Source organism: Rhinolophus sinicus, chromosome 7 (assembly GCF_057876585.1).
Source record: "Rhinolophus sinicus isolate RSI-liver-muscle chromosome 7, RSI-T2T, whole genome shotgun sequence".
In the NCBI taxonomy this organism is placed as follows: Eukaryota; Metazoa; Chordata; class Mammalia; order Chiroptera; family Rhinolophidae; genus Rhinolophus; species Rhinolophus sinicus.
In genome coordinates this window covers 30639110-30659310 of record NC_142507.1, presented here as the reverse complement: position 1 = coordinate 30659310, position 20201 = coordinate 30639110, and the positions used below count along the sequence as shown (strand labels likewise).

The 20201-nt window shown below is 49.2% G+C and overlaps 3 non-coding genes across 3 annotated transcripts; all 3 read left to right on the top strand.

Moving 5' to 3' along the window:
- The first annotated feature begins 12779 nt into the window (after positions 1–12779).
- Positions 12780–12898, top strand: LOC148757784 (5S ribosomal RNA). The gene has a single exon (XR_016021855.1). It is a non-coding gene; the product is annotated as a 5S ribosomal RNA (ribosomal RNA).
- An 885-nt stretch (positions 12899–13783) lies between these two features.
- Positions 13784–13902, top strand: LOC148757783 (5S ribosomal RNA). Its single transcript, XR_016021854.1, has one exon. It is a non-coding gene; the product is annotated as a 5S ribosomal RNA (ribosomal RNA).
- Positions 13903–19835: 5933 nt separating this feature from the next.
- LOC148757782 (5S ribosomal RNA) lies at positions 19836–19954 on the top strand. Its single transcript, XR_016021853.1, has one exon. It is a non-coding gene; the product is annotated as a 5S ribosomal RNA (ribosomal RNA).
- The last annotated feature ends 247 nt before the right edge of the window (positions 19955–20201 follow it).

Below are 20201 nucleotides of genomic sequence, written 5' to 3'. Positions count from 1 at the left end.
TTGACAGAGCTTCCTTAGGATGTTCTTAAGGATGTGGTTTGCTCTTTCTACTTTGCCAGGCCTCTGAAGTGTCCATGAAAAATGTAAAAAGTATCTTATCCCAAGGGCCTTAACTAACTGTTGGATAATATGTGAGGTAAGAGAAGGCCCATTGTCACTTTGTAAGGACTGGGGTAGGCCAAACCTAGGAATGACTTACTTTAGCAGTTGTTTGGAAACCTCTTGGGTCCTCTCTGTCTGGGTGGGGAATGCCTCTACCTACTTGGTGAAGGTATCAATAAGTACCAAGAGGTATTTAAATCCTCTGCATGTGAGCAATTGGGTAAAATCTAGTTGCCAATCCTCTCCTGATAGCTTTCCTGAGGCTGAATGGGTTGTATAAGCGGATGAGTCGTAGTCCCCTAGGGGCTGTTGTAAGTACAAAGCAGACAGACATGACATACCTGGTTAATTCTTATATATGCCTTTTGTAGTAAACAGTTTCTATTATCCCACCCAAAGTGACAAAAATGATGGCGTTCTTTAATGACTTTCCATTGGAGAGACTGGGCAATGGGCAGCCATTGGTTTAGCTCATGCCATCCCTGAGAGTTAAGAGTGCATCCTCTTTGAGTGGCACAGTTTTTATCCTCTGAGGTATATAACGAGGAAAGAGTGTGCTTGATAAACAAGGGATGAAAGCCCCCATAATTTCTATTTAGAGATAATGGTGGCCTTGACCACCTGACCTGCCTGATGATTTCACTGAGTTATTTCATCTCATCCCTTTTGATGTCCCGGCAATGGATTACTGCAACCTCCTTAGGCAAGTGTACGACCCCTAGGAAAGATAATATCTGAGGTTTGTGTTTTATAGGAGTGTCTGGCATTGAGGAATGCCTCTTATTTCCAACATGGAGAACTAAGAAATCACATTTAGAATCTGTATAGATAAAAATCCGTTTGTCTATTCCTAATTGTAAAGTCCTAGTTAGGGTGATTAGTTCAGCTAAATGAGCCAAGGCCCTGGGCGGAAATCTTTGTGTTGTGTCACTGGAATTAACCCCTGATCATTCACAAAAGGTGAAGGAATTCACAGCCTCAAAAAGTTAAAGAGAAAGATGCCAGTACAGAAGTTACTGGGGCAGACAACTGCACCTAACTTCAGGTTAGCTTTTTCTTACATAGGAAAGCGTAGGTAAATTTCTTTATAGCAGATGTGATGTATAGACTGGGGTGATTTGATTGACATATGTTGGTTATATAACTAGATTCTTTCTGCACATGCTCTTACCCAGAATGCATACAGAAAAATCTATGGAGGGGGGGAGGACAAGCCCTAATGTTCATTTTATTTTCTTTTATTTTTTTTTTAATTTATTTTTTTAATTTATTGGGGTGACAATTGTTAGTAAAACTACATAGATTTCAGGTGTACAATTCTGTATTACATCATCTATAAATCCCATTGTGTGTTCACCACCCTGAGTCAGTTCTCCTTCCATCACCATGTATTTGATCCCCCTTACCCTCACCTCCCACCCTCCACCCACCTTACCCTCTGCATTTTATTTTAATTGTATTATAATGAGGCTAGAGTTCAAGTAACGGACAGGTTTTAAGAGTTTGCAAATGTGTGAGGAACCAGTTGATATCAGTTGGGTCTTATCTCCTCTTTTTAGGAGTGTTTTGGCACCTTTGATTTATTGCTAGGGGATGAGCCTGGGCAGTTCCTGGGGAGGGGATGCAGGCCTGGGCAGTCCCCTTTCAGGCTCACTTTTATTAACCCTTTTTTTGGCCTCATCATTTTGGTTTCTGGTTTCCAATGAGGTGACTATGGCATATTCTGAATGCCTGATTTCTTCCCTTACAGAGCTGCTACCATCAGTAAACCAAGTTTCATCAGGGTTTTTTAGTGTCTGGTCTTTTAAGTCTTTCTTTCTAGCATAAGTCAGGTTGATGGTTTCCTCGCAGGAGTGTATTGGGGTGCCCTCCTCTGGGCAAGGTAGTAAGGTGGCAGGGTGAAGGGCAGTGCACATTTGGGCAGCAATGTCAGGATTTTCTAACAGCAGGACCTGATATTTTAATATCCTGCTATCTGTCATCCAAGGGGGACCCTTGAAGGCCTGTAAGGTAGCCCCCTAAGTGGGAGGTGAAAACCTCTAAGGACTGTCCTAGGGATTTTAGAAGCCTCATGTGCTAGAAGAGCAGTTGCTGCTACTGCTCGGAGGCAACCTGGCCAGCCCTGTGCTACCAGGTCTGATCTCTTAAATATCCGACTGGGCGTGAGTGCAGCCCAACTGTTGGGTTAATACCCCTAGTGCTACACCATGATTTTCTGTGATGTATAGCTGGTACAGTTTTGTGAGCTGAGGCAGCCCTCAGGCCAGGGCCTGAGGAAGGTCTTTCTTCAATTGCTGAAGGCTTGTTGTTCTGGCCTCCAAACAAGGGGACCTTTTTCCTCAATCTCTTTGAGGGTTTCATATAGAGGCTGCACCCTGAGCCCAGATTCTATTAGCTAGAGTCTACAGTAACAAGATTCCAAGGAAGGTTCTGGGCTGCCTCTTGGTCATAGGAGAGGAGAGCTGAGTAGTTGCCCTGGCCCTGTCAGGGGATAACCTTTGTTCTCCTAGGGTAAGGATTAGTCCTGGGTATTGGACTGACTAGCTGGGCATTTGGTTCAGAGACCTTACAGCCTAGTTCAGCTACAAAGTTTAAGGTCTGCATTGCATGCAGTTGTGCTAATTCTTGATTAGGGGAGCAAATGAGTAAATCATCTACATACTGAATAAGTGCTCCTTACTCAAGGGACAGGCAGGCTAGGTCCCTAGCTAAAGCCTGAGCAAAAAGCTGTGGGCTCTCCCAAAAGCCTTGTGGGAGGACAATCCAAGTGAGCTGCTGACAATGCTAGCCCTGTCCCGTTCAAAGACAAATAGGAACTGACAGGAAGGATTGAGGGGTATACAAAAGAAGGTGTCCTTTACATCTAGGATTTTAACTATTTTATCTCTGGAGATATCTACTTGAGGTTTGTATATGGGCTTGGACCTGCAGGGTGGAGGGAATTGCTGTTTCATTAATGATCCTTAGATCTTGGACTAATCTATATTTGCCCAAACTTTTTTTTATATAACAAGGATTGGTGTGTTGCAGGGAGAGGAGACTGGCTTTCACAAACTGTACTTGAGAAATCTGTTAATAAGGGGTCGTAGGCCATCTTTTGCTTCGGGTTTCAGTGAATATTGTCTCTGGTGGAGGTAAAAGGAGAGATCTTTAAGTAGAATTTTAGCTGGAGTAGCATTTTTTGACACATCCTAGGATTTCTGTTGCTCAAACCTCTGGGTTTACTAGGTCCAACCATTTGGGTTTTTTAGGGATAGAGGTTCCCTTTTCAGAGAGTAATATAAGTTTATGAGGGAGAGGGCTTCCAAACATTAGATGTGCTCCCACTCTCTGGAGAACATCCTTGCCCAGAAGAGAGAAAATAGAGCCTTTCCGCATGAACAGCATAGAGGAGGAGTAAACTTCCAGGTCATGGGCTATCTCTCTACCCTCAATATTTGGCAGGATTTGAGAGAGAGAGAGCACCAGAGCAAGAGTTCAGCATGGAATAGGCCCCTCCTGAATCAAGTAGAAAATTTACGGTCCTACCAGCCACATTCAAGGTCACCCTAGGCTTCATCTCCTCAATGGCAATTCTATGAACCAGGGGAAGCTTTGGGCTTTTTCCGTTCAAGACCATGATGGGTTGGGGATCCGACCAGGTGGCCCTTCTGTCCTCTGGGAAACCTTTTCCCAGTGGCCAAACTTCTTGCAGCTGGGGCATGGTATTCATGGCTTTCTCTCCTCTGGGAATTTGCGTTACCAGTGGCTTGTCTTTCCACGGTTGTTGTCCTCTCCTGGGGTTTCCTTCCTTGGGTGAGCCAGAGTTGGCTCTCAGACTTGTAAATCAGCCAATAATTGAGCCCATCTCTTAGTAATCCTTTGCCTTTCTGTCTCCTGTGCTCTCTCTCTTACCTTGTCCTTCTCCTCTTGGTCCCGACTATAAAAGACCGAGGAGGCCATCTTAAGGAGCTCCCCCAGCTGAGTGCTGGGCCCTAGTGCTAGTTTCTGTAACTTCCTCCCTATGTTTGGGGCAGACTGAGTAATGAACCATTCTTTGAGCATTGACTCCCCCTCAGGAGAATCAGGATCTGTATTGTATATTTATTGAGAGCTTCCCTGAGTCACTCAAGTAAAACTGTGGGATTCTCAGAGGGGCTCTGGTCAATAGTACTTAGCTTGTGGTAATTAGTTGGCTTAAACTTACTTTGTCTCATGCCCTCAGTTAAACAAAGAACTAGATGATTTCATTGGCAAGCACCTTCTGGGGAGTTATAGACCCAGTAGGGGTCAGCGTTAGGTATAGCCATGGCCCCTGTTGGATAATTAGGGTCAGTCAGATAGAGACCATCCGCATAGCAGGTGGCAGCCTCTATAATCATCTTCCTTTCTACTTCAGAGAGAATATGCACTATGATGGCATGAACGTTTTTCCAGGTGAGCTCAAAAGTAAGAGAGAGCCTCTGAAACCCCTTTATACATTTTTCAGGGTTGTCAGAGTAGCTCCCTAAGCCTGTCTTTATTTGGAGGAGGTCCTGGATGGAGAAGGGAACCTGCACCCTCCTAGAGCTGCCTGTTAGGCCTCCCCTTACCTCCTGGAGGAGGCAGATCTTTGGAGCACAAGGGGACCCTGGCATGGAAGCAAAGGTCCTTGTGGGTCTGAGGAGAGGTAGTTAGGAGATGCCATCTCCTGTGGTCCCTTAGGGGGAGGGGTTCCGAGGACATGTGTTGGGCTGTCCCCAAGATCAGGACCTCTGGGTGGATGAGTTAACATGGTAGAACTGAAGGGTCTGTCTTACCAGAGTGACAGAGGTCTGAGTCACCTCTGAGGGACATAAAGGCATGAACATATGGCACTTTTGTCATTTTTCTAGTTTGCGATAGAAGAGGTCCATTGTAAGATGGTATTATAGTTTAGACTGCTATTTTCAGGCCAGCTTTCTCTATCCCTGCCCCCTAATTTATATTGCGGCCCAGCCATATTGTAGAGGAAGATGATCCTCTTCTTCTTATTGTCTCAGGTCAAACTTGTTCCAATGTAGTAGAATACAGCCGAGGGGGGATTCCTGACAGACAGAGTTCTGGTTATGCATCTATGAGAAAACACAGAGCAGGATACGGGGGAGAAGGGCATCCCCTCTCCATTCCCTGTGTCTACAATTTCTTCCAAGGAAGAGTGTCCCCTGTTTCAGACTGTGGAACAGGCCAGTTCCTGTCCCTGAGCTACAGAATTATACGCATCCTTTACTGCGTGCTTCACCTCATGTCCTCCCAGCTACAGACTTAATGCAGACCTCATGTCGTGCTTGCTGGGGAGCGACCCCTCTCTGTTCCCCAGAAATGAAAAAGGGGAAGTTATAACAGATGCCACAGAAACACAAAGGATCTTCCAAGAATACTATGAAGGACTATATGCCACAAATTCAATAACCTGGAAGAAATGGACAAGTTCTTAGAAACATATAGCCTTCCTAGGCTGAACCATGAAGAACTGGTAAGAACTTGTCCATTTCTTCTAGGTTATTGAATTTGGTGGCATATAGTCCTTCATAGTATTCTTGGATGATCCTTTGTATTTCTGTGGCACCTGTGATAACTTTCCCTCTTTCATTTCTGATTTTGTTTATTAGTGTCTTTTCTCTGTTTATCATAGTGAGTCTAGCCAAGGGTATGTCAATTTTGTTAATCTTTTCAAAGAACCAGCTCTTTTTCACATTAATTTTTTCTATTGTCTTTTTGTTCTCTATTTCATTTAGTTCTGCTCTGATTTTTATTATTTCCTTTCTTCTGCTGACCTTGGGTTTCATTTGTTCTTCTTTTTCTAGTTCTCTAAGGTGTAACGTGAGGTTATTTATTTGGCATTTCTCTTGTTTCTCGAGATAGGCCTGTAATGATATAAATTTCCCTCTTAAAACTGCTTTTGCTGCATCCCAAATATTTTGGTAGGATGTATTGTCATTTTCATTTGTTTCTATGTATCTTTTGATCTCTCCTCTTATTTCTTCTTTGACCCATCAATCTTTAAAAGTGTGTTGTTCAATCTCCATGTATTTTTGGTTTTTCCTGCTTTCCTTTTGCAGTTGATATCCAATTTCAAAGCCTTGTGATCAGAGAATATGCTTGGTATGACTTCAATCTTCTTAAATTTGCTGAGGCTACTTTTATGTCCCAATATATGGTCTATCCTTGAGAATGTTCCATGTACATTAGAAAAAACTGTATAGTCTAATGTTATAGGATGAAGTGCTCTATAAATGTCAATTATGTCTATTTCATCTAATGTGTCATTTAGGGCTGCTATTTTGTTATTTATTTTCTATTTGGATGATCTATCCATAGCTGTCAATGATGTACTTAGGTCGCCTAGTATAATTATGTTTTGGTCTATTTTTTCCTTTAGTTCTGTTACTAGTTGCTTGGTATATTTCTGTACTCCCTGATTGGGGGCATAAATATTGATGACTGTTATGTCTACTTGTTGTATCGTCCCTTTTACCATTATGAAATGTCCATCTTTGTCTCTTGTTAACTTTTTTACCCTGAAGTCAGTTTTATCTGATATCAGTATGACTACACCTGATTTTCTCTGGATACCATTTGCTTGGAGTGTCAATTTCCACCCTTTCACTCTGAGTCTATGCTTGTCCTTGTAGCTGAGATGTGTCTCTTGGAGACAGCATGTGGTTGGGTTTAGTTTTTTGATCCAATCTGCTATTTTGTGCCTTTTTATTGGTGAATTCAGTCCATTTATATTCAGGGTGATTATTGATATGTGAGGATTTCCTCTCATTCTATATTTAGTTTTCTGGTAAGGCTGTGGCTCCATTGTTTCTTTGACTTTTTATTGTTGCCTATCATTTCTGTGTGGTGGTATTCTATTATTTTCCCCTCTGATTCTTCTTTTATTACCATATGTATTTCAGTTTGCATTTTTTTGAGTGGTTACCATTAAGTTTATGTAAAAGAAAGTCTGATATTTATAGTATTCCATTTTCTTCAGCATGCTTACTTTCTCCATTCCCATATTCCGGTTCAGGCCTTTACTCTCCCCCTTTTTATGTTTTGGTTACCATAAATTGTCACTGTTGATGGTAGTCGAATAGTCTCCTTTAGTATTTCTTGTAGTGCAGGTCGGGTATTAGAAAATTCCCTCAGCTTCTGTATGTCTGGAAAGGTCTTTATTCCGCCTTCATATCTGAAGGATATCTTTGCTGGGTATATTATTCTTGCCTCATAATGTCTCTCTTTCAATAGTTTGAATATTTGGTTCCACTCCTTCCTGGCTTGTAGAGTTTCTGCTGAGAAATCTGATGATATTTTAATGAGCTTTCTTTTGTAGGTTACTGTCTTCTTTTCCCGGGCTGTCTTGAGGACTTTTTCTTTGTTGTTGATTTTTGACAGCTTCAATACAATGTGCCTTGGAGAAGGCCTGCTGGGGTTGAGGTAATTAGGTGTTCTATTTGCTTCTTGGATTTGAGGATCCAGTTCTTTCCACAATTTTGGGAAGTTCTCATCGACTATTTATTTGAATATATTCTCTGTTCCCTTCTCTCTTTCTTCTCCTTCTGGTATGCCCATTATTCTTATATTGCTCATTCTGATGGAGTCAGAAAGTTCTTGTAGAGTTCTTTCATTTCTTTTAAGTCTCAAGTCTCTTTCTTCTTCCATCCATGTCATTTCCAGGTTTCTATCTTCGATGTCACTGATTCTTTCCTCCATCTGGTCAACTCTACTACTTAAGCTGGCTATTTCATTCTTAATTTCTTCTACTGAGTTCTTAATCTCCAGAAATTCTATTAGGTTCTTTTTAAAAATTTCAGTCTGTTTCGTAAAATGCTCATGCTGTTTGTTGATTGTGTTTCTGAGTTCATTAAACTGCCTTTCTGTATTTTCTTGCATCTTGTTGAGTTTTTTAAGAACTGCAATCTTGAATTCTCTGTCATTTAAGTCACATATTCCTAAATCTTTAAGTTCCTTTTCTGGAGATTTTTCACTTTCTTTCTGAGCTGTCTTGTTGCCTTGGTTATTCATGGCAATTTATTATTGTGGGGAGCCATGGTTTCTTGCAGCCCTGAACCTTGCAGTTGGCTCGGTTTCTGCCCCCATAACATTGTCTCTGCCTTATCTGAGAAGCGCCTAACGGCTGCTGAGGAATGTGGTGAAAACGGCCAGTTCCCAGACACAGAAAACTAAGGGCTTTCTGGACAATTGGTAGGTTCTGTCTCCTTGAGATATTTACTTTTGTGAGTTTCAGTGACCTTGTATCTTCTATGTCAAAGTAAGGTTGAGGCTGGAAAGATTTACTTTCACTGAGATAATGCATATCTTCTTCGTTTAACTGCACGTACTCAAATTGTATATATTGGTTAGAGATAATAAACTCAGGGCTTCAGCATGACTGAAGACCGGCCGCATTAGCATTTGTGTGTGTCTTTTATTTCATTCCCACTCCCCCATTCAGGTACTGATCGACTCGTGGCGGCTGGCCCGTCACATATTATTTCTCTTCCTAGACATCTACAGGAGTGGCTTTTGCAACAGGTTGATAGGAAGAGGTCTTTCTTTTGTTTTCCAGTACTTGTTGGTAGAATGTTATATTTTGTCTCCGACTGCAGCCTTTTTCTCTCTGACACTATAGTGCTATGTTTTCTCTGCACTATTCCAGCTTCGCACACAATGGATGGATTCCTTGGGAGATTGGCTTCTCCTCTGTTGACAGTTCACCCGGGTCACAGGGCGCAGTGTCTGTGTGGGTATGCAGAGAGCTTTTGAAGTTCCAAAGCTCTTCCTGCACCAGATTCAGAGCCCATGTGTTTCAGCAGCTCTGTTCACTCCTGCAGGGGTCCGCCCAGATAGGTGAGGACAGGGGCAGGCTGGGTTGTAAGAGGTGGCCCAGAGCAATGGCGACCACCTCCATAGCCAGTCCTGCTTTCACAGCTCCCTCCTCTTTGCCGGAACTAGTTGGGCTGCAAATCAGTGACTGCGGACCACAGTTCTCAGCAAATGCTCTGTTCTATTGATCAGATACTGCTACTGTTCCGTTTCTTGCACTGGCAGGTGGGGGTGCGGTGAGCTCTGGGAGGGTAGGGAGGGGTCGCTAGGCTGAATGCCTATGACTTCCATTCTCTGCGGCAGAGAGGACTTAAACCACCATTTTCAGCCTTCTTCCCTCAGTCTTTGCTCCGAGGTCTCTGCCGTGAGCGTTGGGTTCAGCCATGTTATATGCTGTCCCCTCAGCTCTGTGGGCCATAAACAGAGCCCTAGCAGACTGAGTTCTTCCCTCTCCCGCAGCTGCAGTAGTTCCGGGATGTAGCGAGCTCGGAGCACTGAGCTAGGTCTGCGTCCTGCGCCCACGCGGCTCCGTCCCTGCACTTCTCCATTCCCTCCTCCCCGGCTCGTGCGATTTACCCACCTTTAGGTGAATTCAGTAGTGGGCCTCTTTGCCTTGCCTGTCTGCTGTGCACGGAGTCCTTTCTGGAGTTTAGTTGTTCGATTAGTTGTAAATTCCAGGGGAGATTTACAGAGACTCACCTCACGCCGCCATTTTGATGACTTCTTTTTCCCGTTTTTTTGTAAGCTCTTTAAGGTTCTCTCTATCTATATAGTATCATTTCATCTGCAAATAATGACAATTTTATTTCTTCCTTACCAATTTGGATGCTTTCTTTTTTTTTTTTCTTATCTAATTGCTGTGGCTGGGGATGCCAATATTCTGTTGAATAGAAGTGGGGAAAGTCGCCATCCTTATCTTGTTCCTGATCTTAAGGAGAATGCTTTTAGCCATTTCCTATTGAGTATGATGTTAGCTGTGGGTTTGTCATATATGGCCTTGATTATGTTGAGGAGTGTTCCCTCTATTCCCATTTTGTTGTGAGTTTTTATCATAAATGGATGTTGAATGTAGTCAAATGCTTTTTCTGCATCTATTGACATGATCACATTTTTTTATCCTTCGTTTTGTTTATGTGATGTATCATGTTAAATGATTTGCAGAAATTGAACCCACCTTGCACAACAGGAATAAATCCCACCTGATCATGATGTATGATCATTTTAATATATTGCTGAATTCAGTTAGCTTATACTTTGTTGAGTATTTTTGCCTCTATGATCATCAGGGATACTGGCCTATAATTTTCTTTTTTGTGTGTGTGATGTCTTTGGCTGGATTTGGTATCAGAGCAATTCTGGCTTCGTAAAATTAGCTTGCAAATGTTCCCTCCTCTTCCATTTTTTGGGAATAGTTTGTGAAGCATAGGTATTAATTCTTCCTTGAATGTTTGTTAAAATTCACCTGTGATGCCATCTGATTGAGAACTTTGGTTTGTTGGGAGTTTTTCAATTACTGATTTAATGTAATTAGTAGTTATCAGTCTGTTCAGATTTTCTGTTTTTTATTGAATCAGTCTTGGCATATTGTATGTTTCTAGGAATTTATCCATTTCTTCCAAGTTGTCCAATTTTTTGGCATGTAATTTTTGTAGTATTTTCTTATAATCCTTTATATGTCTGTGATATCATCACTTTTCTCTGTTCATTTCTCATATTTATCAGAGCTCTCTTTTTTCTTAATCAGTCTGGTTAAAGGTTTTACCAGTTTTGTTTGTCCTTCCAAAGAACCATCTCTTGGTTTCATTGTCCTTTTGAATTATTTATTAGCCTCCACTTCATTTATTTCCATTCTGGTCTTCCACTCCTTCTACTCACTATCACTATGGGCTTTGTTTGGTGCTCTTCTTCTAGGACCCTCAGGTTTAAGATTAGGTTGTTTATTTGAGAATATTCTTGTTTCTTGAGGGCTGTGTTACTATGAATTTCCCGTTTTAGAACTGCTTTCACTGTGTGCCAATAAGGATCATTGTGGTTGCATTTTCATTTGGCTCAAGGTAATTTTTTTTATTCCTTCCTGGATCTCATTGTTGACTCATTTACCCTGTTTCCACAAAAATAAAACCTAGCTGGACAATTAGCTCTAAAGTGTCTTTTGGAGCAAAAATTAATATAAGGCCGAGTCTTATTTTACTATAAGACCAGGAATATAATATAATATAATATAATATAATATAATATAATATAATATAATATAATATAATATAATATAAAACAATATAATATAATATAATATAATATAATATAATATAATATAATATAATATAATATAATATAATATAATATATAATACCAGGTGTCATATTAATTTTTGCTCCAAAAGATGCATTAGAGCTCACTTTCCAGCTAGGTCTTATTTTTGGGAAAACAGGGTAGAAGCATGTTACTCAGTTTTCTTCTTATTATTATTTTTAATGGTTTTATTGGGGAATATTGGGGAACAGCATCAGGGTCATCAGCTCCAAATTGTTGTTCATCAATCTAGTTGTGGAAGGCTCAGGTCACTGACTCATGCGGGAATCGAACCGGCAACCCTGTTGTTCAGAGCTCACGATCTAACCACCTGAGACATCCGACCACTCCCAGTTTTTTTTTGTTTTTGTTTTTTTTTTACGTTTTTTGTAATTGATATCTAGTTCCCTTTCTATCTGTCGGTCCCTGTCCTGCGGGGACTCTAGTCCCTCTGCCCGCACAAGAACGCAGGATATGGCCAGGCCAAGAAGAAACACCAACGGAGCCATGGATAGGGGGCTCATAGCACCATTTCTCACGGGCGGCTGGCTCGGAGACGCAGCAAGCCGGAGCCGCACGATCCCCAACCTGCCGGCCGCTTCTCTGCCAACCAACCGACCCACCAACCGACCGACACACCAAGCCGGCCAACTGCAATCCGCGCCCCTCTGCAATTTGCAGTCCACCATCCGCGCTTCCTAGCTTGGCCACCGCCGCTGTACGGGTGGCCCATGGCCAACTGGCAACAGCTGACGGCCAAGCGGTCACAGCTGATGACCGTGCACCACCCGAGGCAGCACCCCTCCACGCGAGGCCCAGGGCCTGGAAACGGCTCTCTGGGACTCTGTCCCCACAGTCCCCGTCTGTCTCTCTCCGCCTCTCTCTTGCTCCGTCTCTGGCCTTCTCTCATCCTCTCTCTCACCTCCCTGGGTCAGGCGAGGTGACGTGTAGCCAGTGAAGGGACCGGAGATCGGGTGGGCCGCTGGTCGCTGACGAGGGGCGAGGGCCCAGACGGAAGGCTGTGTGACGAAGGGTGACGGCAGACTGGAGCCGCTGCACCCTGGTGGCACGGGTGGCTCCCCGTGGCTTTGGGCCAGTCGGTGGGGCCGGCCAGTGCCAGGGCCAGGGCCGCGCGTGCCTAGGGCCGGAGGGGCCTGAGAGGACCCTGCGACGCCCTCGCTTGCCATGAGCGGGGGACCGCAGAGCAGCCAGGCGGGTCTGGGGAGGTGGGGCTGGGGGTGGGGGTGAGCGGGGTTGGGGTGGGGGGGCGGGGTGTAAGCCGTTCGGGGCCCGGGGAGTCCCAGGATGCCAGGGCGCCGAGACTTCTGTCACCGTCAGGGAAGTGACAGAGGCCCGTGGAGCCACGGGTGGTGCGAAGGGGCCTCGCTGCGGGCCAAGAGTAGCCCGCCGCCCACGCCGGCGGCGTCCGGAGGAGGCGAGGAACAGGCGGGAGGCGCGGCGCCGGCGGAGCCGGCCAGCGGGGAGATGCTCGCCACCCGAGGGGCCCAGCAGCACGGCGCACGCTCACGAGGCAGGCCGGGAGCAGGCTCTTGGGGCGCCGGGAGCCCGGTCCCAGCGTCTACGGCCATACCACCCTGAACGCGCCCGATCTCGTCTGATCTCGGAAGCTAAGCAGGGTCGGGCCTGGTTAGTACTTGGATGGGAGACCGCCTGGGAATACCGGGTGCTGTAGGCTTTTTGCTCGCCTCTCCTTTTGCGCCGCCGCCCCGACGTGGCTCCCTCCGAACCCCTGGCGCCCCTTGCCCCTCTGCAGCCGCCCAGCCCAACGAAGGTCCCCCTGACCAGCGGCGGGTCCGCCGCACGGACGTACAACCTGGCAGTCCGGGTCGCACGCTAGGCTTGTCGGCCCGGGCTCCCCCCCATACCCTCTTCTTAGTCCTCTTCGCTCCCGCAGGCCGTCAGGCCGCACCCGTTCGCTGAGCCGCGGTCGCCGTCGCCGCCAGCACCGCGCTGCCCGCTACTGCCGCCAGCGCTGCCCTCGCCCCCGCCGCCGCCGCCGTCGCCGCCGCCTTCACCTCGCTCGCGGCCACCGCCGCCATCGCCGCGCTCCCTCCCGCTCCCCGCCCCGCCGCTGCCGCCGCCGCCGCCGCCGCCGCCGCCGCCGCCGCCGCCGCCGCCGCCGCCACCGCCTCCACCGCCGCGCTCCCCACCGCCGACGCCAGCTCTGCCCTCGCCGCCGCTGCCGCGGGCTCCTCCCACAACTCCCAAACACAGGGCTGCCTGCTGGCGACCAGCGTTGGGGATGCGTTCGGGGTGGGCCTGGTGGCGGTAGCGGGGCGGGGTGTATTCCGGTCGGGTCCCGGGGAGTCCCAGGATGCCAGAGTTCCACGACTTCTGTCACCATCAGGGTAATGGCAGAGTCCCGTGGAGCCACGGAAGGCGCGAAGGGGCCTCGCGCGCCAGATTCGTCCGGAGGAGGCGGGGAGCAGGCGGGAGGTGAGGCGCTGGCGGAGCCGGTCAGCAGGGAGATGCTCGCCACCCGAGCGACCCAGCTGCATGGCGCGCGCTCACGAGGCAGGCCCGGAGCAGGCTCTTGGGGCGCCGGGAGCCGGGTCCCAGCGTCTACGGCCATACCACCCTGAACGCGCCCGATCTCGTCTGATCTCGGAAGCTAAGCAGGGTCGGGCCTGGTTAGTACTTGGATGGGAGACCGCCTGGGAATACCGGGTGCTGTAGGCTTTTGCTCGCCTCTCCTTTTGCGCCGCCGCCCCGGCGTGGCTCCCTCCGAACCCCTGGCGCCCCTTGCCCCTCTGCAGCCGCCCAGCCCGCCGAAGGTCCCCCTGGCCAGCGGCGGGTCAGCCGCCCGGCACTACAAGCTCGCAGCCCGGGCCGCACGCCAGGCCCGTCGGCCCCGGCTCCCCCCCACACCCTCTTCTCAGTCCTCTTCGCTCCCGCAGGCCGACAGCCCGCAGCCCTTCACCGAGCCGCGGTCGCCGCCGCCGCTGCCATCGCCGCGCTCCCTCCCGCTCCCCGCCCCCGCCGCCCCCAAAGCCCAAGCCCAGGGCTGCCTGCCGGCGCTGGCCTCCACCAGGCTTTCTCCATCCCAGGACGTGCCGGTCCTTCGCACCTCGGCCCGAGCCCAGGGGACGACCATCCCTGTGCCTGCACCTGGGCCCCGAGACACAGGATCGGCGTGTCCTCCGGCAAACGGGATGCCCACCCGCCCCGCCCCACCGGAGGCCTCTGTCTCTGCTGGCCGGCACCTCGCCCCACACCCCCGCGCGCGCGCGCGCGCGCCCCCTCACGTCTCCCACAAGAGCCAGGAGCCCTCCGTTCCCGCCGGCCGCGGTGGCCCCGACACACAGGGGAAAAAGAGCCGGGACAAACCAGGGGACGGAGGGAGCAGCACCCCAACACCCCGCACGCCCTCGGACTCCAGGAGAGACCACCATGTCGGAGCCTGCCGACGAGACGAACGGTTCCTGAAGTGCGGAGTGAGGATTGAGAAAAAATTGGACAAGAGACAAAGATGGGATCGGGAGGGCGAGCGGTTCTGACTAGACTGCTGCGCCTGCTTGATTTTTCAGCATGCTTTTATACAGACAGAAACAAGAAGGTTACATAAAGCGGCTGAGGCAGCAAGGACAGATTAGTTACGTTTTTCCAAAGTTTGGCCCTGACTGTCTTTAGACCTTTTGATATTGTCCCATTCCCAGAACAGCAGGTGTCTGTTTGTTCTTTATGCTTAGCGGAGTTCCCCTCAGCCATCCTCCCAACCTCTGCTTGTAGTTACATTTTCTTAACGCTTGATGCTCCAGCTCCCCACAATTCCCCCTTTTTTAGTTTTTGAGATCGTGCGTGGCTTAGGTGGTCAGTACAGACCTTCTCACTTACCCGTCATTGGATATCCTTCAGCAAAGCGATCGACTCCTGTCTTAGGTCGTAAGACATCCACTGATCATTACCCGTCATTGGCTACCGATCTCCTTTGGGGTTAGACAGGGGCAGTGGCTTTTGGTCTATCAGCCATGTGGAGCCTTATTTTGTGAATTTCTCCATAAATATCTGTGACTATCCCCATCACAGCTTTTGTGATGCAGGGGAGGAAACATAGTATCAGGAGGATCACAACAAGCGGAATTACAAGGGGGGCCATAATTCGAAGCATTGAAGAGTATGATGGAAATACATTGTGAAAACTAGAGACAAGTTTGTTGAGAGTATCAGCTATATCGGTGTTTAAAGGAGAGGTCTCTCGCAGTGTCAAGACCTCTTTATGAAACTGGATAAGATCAAGAGTAACATTTTTTTCTTACACGGTCTGTGAGACTCATACCTCATAGCAGAAAAAATGTTTATTCCAATCACCCTTTGTCTGTTAACAGCCGAAGCATAAAGTCCCATGATGTCTTACCTTCTCAGGGTCAAGTCACTCATATTGTAACAGCTCTGTTGAGATAAGTGGAGAGAACTGATCTTCATTGCCCTCATGACTTCTCTCACAATCAGGTGAGAGAGGAAAGCCAGAGACAGCAGTGGCTTTTGCCAGGCAGGGGGAAGGGGAGGAAAGGCTCCTTTTTGGGTCTTCTAAGGCAGCTCATTGGGGGTCCCCACTCGGTTCCGCCTGGCTTAGGTTGTATCTCCCGTGAGATATCTTACCCGTCTTTGGCTGCAAACCATCTTTTGGGGGACCAGACAGAGAGACATAAGGTGTAAACACAAGAATGGAACAGAGTCCCAGAAAGGCACAGTCTTACAGACTCTTCTTTCCTTAAGGAAAGACATGGGGGGACAGTCGGCTAGGCTGTTGTGTGACTACATCTCCCCCTTTTTTGTTTTTGAAGCATGAGAAACACAGAACGTGTAGTTGTTTCACTTACAGCCCGTCGGAGGGCTATTTGTCCACATCTGAGGACTATGTAAAATAAACAGAACAATAAACAGAAGAGCAATATCCCCAGCAAAAACCCTCTACCCAAAGTCTTTATCCATTTAACAGGGTCTGAAGTGGACAGTCCTTCTGCGGCTGCGGAAAGTGAGAGCTTTTCCACACCCTAGGGGCGTGGATGGGTATCTCTAGATGTCTTCTCTTCTGTGGGCTGTCGTTCATGGTATGGTTTAACACCGACCAGGAATTCACAAAGGTTTTACTTCCGGACCTGGAGAAATACAAGCAAAGCCTCTTCCCCGTGTTATCTCGCGGGGAGAAGTAGGATCAGCTTCCCCACGTAACATTTTAAACAAAGGTTGTAATTCACCGGTTGTCAACCGCAACTGAGGTCTAATCCAGTTAATGTCTCCCAGTAGCCTTTGGAAATCATTTGATGTTTTTAAACAATCTCGCCGGATTTGTATTTCTTGAGGCACAACGGCCTGAGGCATTAAGCAATATCCCAGATAAGAGTAAGGAGGCACTTGCTGAATTTTTTCTGGGGCTATAACTAGCCCATAATCGTGGAGCTTTTTTTGTAAATGAGCAAAAGCAGCAAGCAACTTTGGTTCACAAGAGTGGGCAAGAAGTATGTCATCCATGTAGTGGATGATGTAAATATCTGGAAATGTCCTTCGGGTAGGTTTTATTGCAGCTGATACAAATTTTTGACATAGTGTAGGGCTACTAGCCATTCCCTGAGGTAGCACTAGCCAATGATATCTCTTAAAAGGTTCTTGTAAATTAACGGAAGGAACACTGAAAGCAAATCTGGGGCAGTCATCAGGATTTAAAGGTATAGTATAAAAACAATCTTTGCAGTCCAAAACAATTTTATATGTGTTTTTTGGTATGGCTGCAGGACAGGGCAAGCCTGTCTGTAAGGCTCCCGTTAATTTCATGGTTTTATTAACTTTTTGTAAATCTTGTAATAATCTCTATCTGCCAGATTTTTTTTTTTTTTTTTAATTAATTACAAACACGGGAGAATTCCCGGGAGAATTGGAGGGGGCAATGTGTCCCTTTTTAAGTTGCTCCTGTACTAGCAGCTTGGCGGCTTGAATCTTTTATCTGTTGATAGGGGCCTCGGGCAGTGGATCTAGCCCTGCAACTACACTTGGAGGAGAGCTTAATTGTAACCTAGGCTTCTATTCTGATTGAGATTCTAATAAAGGCCCAGTCTGTTGAGCCTGGACTAATTGCATTTGAACAGAGAGGGAAGTGAGTGCAGCTTGTAATCTTTGCCCCTCTGCTTCCAAGGGGGATCCAGTTTGGGTTGATCATTTTCAGAGTATGTGATTCCCTCGTGTCTAGGATCGATCACATCCCTAACCAAATTCCATAAGGAAAAAGTATCTACTGGTACTTCAGAGGGTCCATGAGCATCATAATATCCCTGTAAACGCTCTCTCACCTTTTCCCAAGTTTCTAAGTTTAAAGTCCCTTCTTCGGGGGAACCAGGGACATATTTGTACTACAAATTCTAAAAATCGAAGCAACTGTGCTTCACTGGTTTTAACTCCTCTAGCTTTTAGCATGCTCCTTAACATGTGAGTAAACAGCCTTTTACTGTGACCCTGTCCCATTTTATTTTACTCCCGACTATGGTATCTCACCGCTTTCACTAACCTTATTCGACGCGTCTCATTTGCAAGCGGAGTCCTTCACTGATTCCCCAGTATTCAGGTCCCTGTTCGGGCGCCACTTGTCGGAGCCTGCCGACGAGACGAACGGTTCCTGAAGTGGGGAGTGAGGATTGAGAAAAAAATGGACAAGAGACAAAGATGGGATCGGGAGGGCGAGCGGTTCTGACTAGACTGCTGCGCCTGCTTGATTTTTCAGCATGCTTTTATACAGACAGAAACAAGAAGGTTACATAAAGCGGCTGAGGCAGCAAGTACAGATTAGTTACGTTTTTTCCAAAGTTTGGCCCTGACTGTCTTTAGACCTTTTGATATTGTCCCATTCCCAGAACAGCAGGTGTCTGTTTGTTCTTTATGCTTATGGGAGTTCCCCTCAGCCATCCTCCCAACCTCTGCTTGTAGCTACATTTTCTTAACCCTTGATGCTCCAGCTCCCCACACCACCACAAGGGGAAGAGCAGGCACGCAGGCACACGACCCTCACAACGAGGGTGCCTAGGGCTGCCACTCTCCTCCCGCGGGCGGGACCCTGGGCGGGGCTCGGAGCCCACCGGCACCGGTGCTCCGGAGACCCTGGCGGCCCGCCCCGGGGGCTTCGAGGGTGACTGCCAAAGCCCGGTCACTGCCTCCTTAGCGGAGCCCAGCCCCGGGCACGACCACACACCGGTGGAGAAGCTGCCACCTCAACACAGCCTCAGTGCGTCCGTCCCAGTCCGTGTCCCAGCCTGTGCATCCCTCCCCCTCAACCTCCACCCCCTGTCCGTCTGGCTCTGTGACATGCCTGTTGGGCTGTGGCTCTCGCTCAGGAGCTCTCTCCCCGCGTGCCAGCCCCCTCTTTCTCTGTCTCTGTCCGAGTCTCTCTGTATGTCTAGATACATACATGCACATATACGTGTATATTTCCATCGCGCTGCCTCCTCCTCCTCCTCCCGTTCTGTCTGTCGGTCCCTGTCCTGCGGGGACTCTAGTCCCTCTGCCCGCACAAGAACGCAGGATATGGCCAGGCCAAGAAGAAACACCAACGGAGCCATGGATAGGGGGCTCATAGCACCATTTCTCACGGGCGGCTGGCTCGGAGACGCAGCAAGCCGGAGCCGCACGATCCCCAACCTGCCGGCCGCTTCTCTGCCAACCAACCGACCCACCAACCGACCGACACACCAAGCCGGCCAACTGCAATCCGCGCCCCTCTGCAATTTGCAGTCCACCATCCGCGCTTCCTAGCTTGGCCACCGCCGCTGTACGGGTGGCCCATGGCCAACTGGCAACAGCTGACGGCCAAGCGGTCACAGCTGATGACCGTGCACCACCCGAGGCAGCACCCCTCCACGCGAGGCCCAGGGCCTGGAAACGGCTCTCTGGGACTCTGTCCCCACAGTCCCCGTCTGTCTCTCTCCGCCTCTCTCTTGCTCCGTCTCTGGCCTTCTCTCATCCTCTCTCTCACCTCCCTGGGTCAGGCGAGGTGACGTGTAGCCAGTGAAGGGACCGGAGATCGGGTGGGCCGCTGGTCGCTGACGAGGGGCGAGGGCCCAGACGGAAGGCTGTGTGACGAAGGGTGACGGCAGACTGGAGCCGCTGCACCCTGGTGGCACGGGTGGCTCCCCGTGGCTTTGGGCCAGTCGGTGGGGCCGGCCAGTGCCAGGGCCAGGGCCGCGCGTGCCTAGGGCCGGAGGGGCCTGAGAGGACCCTGCGACGCCCTCGCTTGCCATGAGCGGGGGACCGCAGAGCAGCCAGGCGGGTCTGGGGAGGTGGGGCTGGGGGTGGGGGTGAGCGGGGTTGGGGTGGGGGGGCGGGGTGTAAGCCGTTCGGGGCCCGGGGAGTCCCAGGATGCCAGGGCGCCGAGACTTCTGTCACCGTCAGGGAAGTGACAGAGGCCCGTGGAGCCACGGGTGGCGCGAAGGGGCCTCGCTGCGGGCCAAGAGTAGCCCGCCGCCCACGCCGGCGGCGTCCGGAGGAGGCGAGGAACAGGCGGGAGGCGCGGCGCCGGCGGAGCCGGCCAGCGGGGAGATGCTCGCCACCCGAGGGGCCCAGCAGCACGGCGCACGCTCACGAGGCAGGCCGGGAGCAGGCTCTTGGGGCGCCGGGAGCCCGGTCCCAGCGTCTACGGCCATACCACCCTGAACGCGCCCGATCTCGTCTGATCTCGGAAGCTAAGCAGGGTCGGGCCTGGTTAGTACTTGGATGGGAGACCGCCTGGGAATACCGGGTGCTGTAGGCTTTTTGCTCGCCTCTCCTTTTGCGCCGCCGCCCCGACGTGGCTCCCTCCGAACCCCTGGCGCCCCTTGCCCCTCTGCAGCCGCCCAGCCCAACGAAGGTCCCCCTGACCAGCGGCGGGTCCGCCGCACGGACGTACAACCTGGCAGTCCGGGTCGCACGCTAGGCTTGTCGGCCCGGGCTCCCCCCCATACCCTCTTCTTAGTCCTCTTCGCTCCCGCAGGCCGTCAGGCCGCACCCGTTCGCTGAGC